Source organism: Carlito syrichta, unplaced genomic scaffold, assembly GCF_000164805.1.
Source record: "Carlito syrichta isolate Samal-C Ts95f unplaced genomic scaffold, Tarsius_syrichta-2.0.1 Scaffold305282, whole genome shotgun sequence".
Taxonomy (NCBI): domain Eukaryota; kingdom Metazoa; phylum Chordata; class Mammalia; order Primates; family Tarsiidae; genus Carlito; species Carlito syrichta.
In genome coordinates, this window is record NW_007249378.1 from 91,647 (window position 1) to 97,786 (window position 6,140).

Genomic DNA, 6,140 nt, shown 5'->3' on the forward strand with positions numbered 1-6,140 from the left:
CCACGGGCTCAGGCAATCCACTCACCTCAGCCTCCCAAAGGTGCAAGATTACAGGCTGAGCAGAAATCAAAAGGCTTATTCTAGCTTAAATAAGACAAAGCCTTTTCTTATTCGGAGTTTTTCAAAATGGGATTCATTCAGATATTTACCAAGTGTCCTTTAGAAGCCAGGCACCAAGCTACGTGCTGTGAACTAATTGTTTTTTTTTCTTTTTTTTTTTTTTTTTTAGTTGGAGTCTTACTCTGTTGCCCAGGCTAGAGTGCAGTGGTACGCTCACAACCACCATAGCCTTGACCTGCTGGGCTCAGGTGATCCTTCCACCTCAGCCTTCCAAGTAGCTGGAACCACAGGCATATGCCACCATGCCCGGATGATTTTTTGATTTATTGTAGACAAAGGCTCATCATCATATTGCTCAGGCTGATAATCCTCTCGCCCCTGCCTCCCAAAGTGCTGGGATTACAAGCATGAGTCACTGCACTCAGCTTGAACTCATTTCTAATGCTCATACTTATGCAGAAAAGATAATGTCACCCTCATTTTGGAGGGGATGAGACTACTGGTTAAGAAATTTGCCCAGGGCAAACCCTTCGGGTCCCCTCTCTCCGTGGGAGCTTTTCTGTCCTCTTAATAAATCCTGCCTTCTAAAAAAATAAAACATTTTAAACAAAGAAAGGAACTTTCCCAAAGTTATAGAAATGGTTAAGTGGCAGAGTCAGGGTTAAACTAGGACTGCCTAGCTCCAAAATCAGACTCTTTCATACTGCTCACCAATGTCCCTCCACCAACTCCCCTCCACTCCACAATCAGGGACAGTCCCTCTTCTAAAGGCAGTCAGACACATAAAAGAAAAGAAAGAAAAAAAGAAATAGACACGTAAAGAGACCTCACCACACAACATGGTATGTGCCAGAAGAGAGGTTCAAAGTGCTGTGAGGGGCCAAGAAGAGGAAAGGAAAGTAGGGGAGGCATCTCACAAGAGGTTACAAAGGAGCTGAGTCTTAGGGGGATAAGCAGTTTCAGAGACAGAGGTGAGCACTGTGGAACACAGGAAGGGTGCAGGCAAAGAAGAATAAAGTAACAGATGGCCACAGCAGGCTCGACAGCAGTGGGAAATTCAAGAGCAAGGAGGCACTGGGCAGACCATGTGCAGAGGCAGCAACTCAGGCTAAAGGGTTGGATTTGGGCCCAAGTATAAAGAGCCTTTTTGCATGCCAAGCTAGAGTAAGGATTTTAACTTAAATAAGGAAAAACCCCTTGCATTTCTTTTTTTTCTTTTTGAGTTGGAGTCTCACTCCCTTGCCCAGGCTGGAGTGCAGTGGCACGCTCATGGCCACTGGTCTTGACCTGCTGGGCATGACCAGTCAATCCTTCCTCTTCAGCCTTCCAAGTAGTTGGAACTATAGATGCACGCCACCACGTTTGACTAGGTTTTTTGTGTGTGATTTATTGTACAGACACGGTCTCACCAAGTTGCCCAGGCTGGTCTCGAACCTGCAGGCTCAGGCAATCTACTCGCCTTGGCCTCCCAAAGTGCTGGGTTTTCAGGCTGAGACACCGAGCCAGGCCAACCCCTTGCATTTCTAAGGGAAGCATTTTTAAAAGGAAAATAATTTTGACAGCAGCATGGAAGATAGACTGGAGTGGGAAGAGACTACCCACCACAGTTCATTCATTCTACATGAATCAAAGAGCACCCATTATGCCAACACTATCCTAAATGCTACAAATACAGTAGTGCAAAATATGAACCTCATGAAACATGAACCACGAACCATATGGTTCATGAACAAAATACAGTGAAGGGATTGAATTCGAAGATAATATATGAGTAAGGAGCATTATGAGAAGAAATTATTTACACAACAATGAAAAGAAATCGGTAGAGGAGAATCGGCTCAAAATCCATCAGTTTTCACCTTGCAATTCCATCATTTCCTAAAATGTGACCCAAATCCAAAAAGTCTGGGGACTTCTACCAATGCAACAAAGGTGTGTTCTACAGAGTGAACACGTTTCAGCATGGTGACTGCTGCTCAACCAGGATAAAGCACTCTCCTGAGACATGTGGCTCCTGGGTTCATGGCAGAGGGGAGCAAGACAGACAGATGCTGACTTCCTCTCAGAATCAGATTCCACAACAAAAAAGTTCATCACAGGGCCAGGTCAGAGTCCCTAGGGAAGGCCCAAAGTCTTAGGCCCCCAATTCCCCAGAAATCTGGTAAGACACCAGGCGCGTGCCTGCTCTGAAGGCAGGGCGGAGAGTCATTTAACTAAAGAAAAAGATGGGCCCTGAGGGTGTGTTAAATAGACAGGACATGACTCAGAAGGAGGGGAAGAGTGACTCTTAAATACAGGGCAAAGGAAAGCCAGTCAATCAAGCCACTGACACGCCTCTGCCCCAAGGCTGCACTGGGACTCCTGCCTGGCTACAGGGAAAGACAGGTGAGTGCAGCCAGGGCCTTCCTCACACAGCATGGGTTCAGCAGCACATTTGTTTTCCATTTTCCCCTCAAGCTGAGGGGAGAGGCTGTTTAAAATGCCACCTATTTTTTTCTGTGCAGTTTTCTACTTGCTATTTTTAAAAGAAAGATTATATCCAGACTGTCTATGAATTTCTACTGTGGCTACTCAACTGCTCATGTCAGAAATCAAAGTTAGAAAAGAGCCTTGTATTTACATCAACATTAATAAACATGCCCTCCCCCGCCCCTTAAGGGATGCTTAGAGTAAGTCCTAATGTCACTCTGCCCACCCAATCCAGCCCCAAGGTTGAATCACATAGCCAAGTTAAATCATGAAGAGAGCTCAGATTTTGCTAACACCTTACAGCAGACTCGCTCACCACATTCCCTGCACCAAATACTATTTTTGAGGGGAAGGAGAGGGCTGTGACGAAGAGCTCAGTCCCTAAAAGTTTTTTAGGCCGGGCTCAGTGGCTCAGCCTGTAATCCCAGCACCGAGGCAAGTGGAATGCCTGAGCCTGCGGGTTCGAGACCCACCCAGGCAACTTGGCGAGACCTTGTCTCTACAAAATTAGCCGGGCGTGGTAGTACACACCTGTAGTTCCAGCTACTTGGAAGGCTGAGGCAGAAGGACCACCAGAGCCCAGCAGGTTGAGGCTGCGGTGGCTGGGAGTGTGCCACTGCACTCCAGTTTGGGCGACAGAATGAGACTGCAACTCAAAAAAAAAAAAAAAAAAAAGTTCTTTAAATAACCAAAAAAATGTTTACTACAATATGGGTATACATCTAACCATCATGATAAACAAACATGAACCACAATATAGTCAAACAAACAAGAGATACAAATTGCCACTGGGCATATTTAAAAGTTAATGTCATATCAATCTTAGAAAAAAGAAAAAAGCTCAATTGCTAAAGCCAGATTGCCTAGGTTCAAATCCCAGCTGTCACTTTTTTTAGCTAGATGACCTTAAACAAATTGCTTGACCATTCTGCTTCCATTTTCTCATCTGTAAAGTAGGAATAATAACATTACTACTTCATATGGTTATGAAAATTAAATTAGCGAATACACGTAAAGGACTTACAACAATCCCAGGTATAGAATATGCTCAATAAGCTAGAAGGTTATTGAGAATGTGTCCCACTCAAATGTAAAGAAGATAATTCAACAGCCTCACAGCTTTGAACAGAAAATCACTGGCATTTTAACATCACTTTAAATTGCTTAATGAGGATATTCTCACTACAAAAAAAAACCCCATACTATCCAAAAGCTGTGTCTCATCTATTACCCAGCAGCCCAAACCAGTACCGATCCTCCATAAGAGACAGTAGGTTCAACTATGAAGCAGAAATTAGTGCTGAGATCTGACTAATGTAATAACTAATATTTACTGTCAGGCATTGATTAAGCATATTAATGTATTTACTAATTTACCCTCACAATAACTCTATGTGATAGGTACTTTTACCATCCCCATTTGGCAGATGAGAAAGCTGAAGTACAGAGCTAAAGGTCACAGAGCTACAAATGGCAAAGTTAGGATTTGAACTAGACAGCCTAGCCCAAGTAAGTGCTTTTTGGTTTTTGTTTTAGAGACTGTATCTCCTATACTGCCCAGGCTAGAGTACAGGGACTACTCACAGAAGCCCATAATAGCACGCTGCAGCCTCAAACTCCTTGCCTCAAGCAATCCTCCTGTCTCTGCCTCCCAAGGAGCTTGGACTACAGGCACAAGTTATAGGGCCTGGCTCAGTCAGTGCTATTATCTGCTTTGTGTACTCACCACATTATCCTTGGATGATTACAATTACAATTTCCAAATGGGCACAAATTGTTCTCAGTAAAAGAAGGTTCTGGACCTTCTAGAAATGAAGTCAAAGCTAAATATCATCAGTTCTTCAGATACTTGAAGGTATTGAAGCTGGCCTAGTAACAATGATTTGGATTGTTCTGTCTGGAGTAGGACTTTGGTGGGGATGAGGGGTAGTAGCAAGCAAATGGTTAATGAGGAGTTCTAGATCAAACCAGACTTCCCAGTCCAATCATGAAGCAGAGACTTCAATAAGAAGTCTGCTCCCAAATCCAGCTTGGGCATAACTAAAGGGCACCCAAGTGAGGACCACATTCACTATGTTCTCTGGCTCCTGTCCCCATTCTTTTGCCAAGGCCACTACCCCTCAGGCCATGCTTAGTTTGGCTAGTGAATGGATCTTTTAAAGTGCTTTGATGGGGAGAATGCAAAGGGAGAGAAGAAAACTACCAGAAAAGGGCAAGTTCCAAAATGCTTTTCTTCTGTCCTCACACTGGTCCAACTGTAAAGCAGCTCTCAAATATCAGGGGTCTCAAGGACAGAGAGATGATGAACATTCCCAGGCCTTTACATCAGTCAGCTTGACCTCTTATATAAGCTGATCTAGGTTTCTTCTCCCTAATCCCAACCTGCCTTTCTCTCACTTCTGATATCCCCACCAAAATCCACATTCCCACAGGAACACTAATGAGCCCTGCTTACCAAAAGAGAATAACAAAAGTAGACACACAGCAAGAATAAATTCAGGAGTCACTGACAGCAGGTACCTAAATGGTCAGTGAACACCATCAGAATTTGTTTCCTCATGACTCCCTGTCATCTGTCACCCACAAATCTCCACTTCCAGGTAGGACGCCAAACTGAAGATATGATGGGGAAATTGAAAAGAAACAGTGAGCATGTAGGAAACTGCTTGTGACAGGGATGTGTTAAAATGCCTTCAGCCTGATTTCTAGGCCCTTGTCCAAGTTTGCTTGCACAGGTGAAGGCACACAAGACTCAATTCTACACCAACTCTTAAAAGTCAGCCTGCAATCTAAGCAAAACACTAACTTAGGGACCTCAGACAAACGACAACCTCTATAGAAGAGCAATCTTCTCAGACTAAATGATTTTCAGCATCATTCTAAGCCCATGCATCCTGTTCCCGGGGAGCATGCCAGCCAGAAACCTGTCACTGAAGGCCACCTTACCCGCTCTGGGGTTGGGCTGGGGCAACTCTTCTTTCCGAGTAGGCACTGTGATTTCTTCCAGTCCCTGGGGCCCCTGAATCTTCAGCTGAAATTGGGGCAGATGCTGCCACAGGAACTGTGGAAAGGCTGATCTAAGCCTGGAAGAGGGTCATTTGACTGGCTTTAGTTCCCTCCTTAGCAGACCTGCCCTGTATCCCCCAGATCTCTCTCCCTCCCTTCCTCACTATCCCCCTCTACAGCAAGATCCCGTTTCCCCTCCCACTGGCTTGGTGCAGTCGGACTTCTGTCCCACGCTCCAGGCTTCTTTACTCTTGACCATGAAATTCTCCTTCAATTCCTGACTCTGTTTCTCCAGACCTGCACAACAACTACATCTGGCTTTCCCCGACACAAATCCCCTCCCCTGGGTTCCACTGGATCCTAGGCCCCCCTCTCCTCCACTCCATCTCCTTTTTTCTCGCCGCCTTGGACCTTCCTCCATTCCATCTCCTCTTCTCAACCCCAGAACTAGTCTCCCCTCCACCCTTACTCCATGCTAGCCTCCCCGCCCGACTATTGCAATCCCACAACAAACTTTCCGCCGCTGCCAGCTGCCTTCAAGCCGCCATCTTGCCGCGGGGCAGGCCGGGTAGTGGCCAGGGCCGCGGGAATCCCCACGCACAAGG

General features: G+C 45.5%; 1 protein-coding gene across 11 annotated transcripts in view; it reads right to left on the reverse strand.

Moving 5' to 3' along the window:
* TJAP1 (tight junction associated protein 1) overlaps positions 1–6,140 on the reverse strand; it is a 27,403-nt gene extending 21,263 nt beyond the window's left edge. For 4 of the 11 annotated variants that reach the window (XM_021714166.1, XM_021714159.1, XM_008061489.1 and 1 more), the window contains exons 1-2: positions 6,050–6,136; positions 5,476–5,612 (exon numbers count right to left, since the gene is read on the reverse strand). The gene's annotated coding sequence lies outside the window, so the exon portion shown is untranslated. Of the gene's footprint in view, positions 1–4,984; positions 5,050–5,475; positions 5,613–6,049 lie in introns of all 11 variants that reach the window. The other 7 variants (XM_008061488.1, XM_021714167.1, XM_008061490.1 and 4 more) reach the window with 5 other exon arrangements.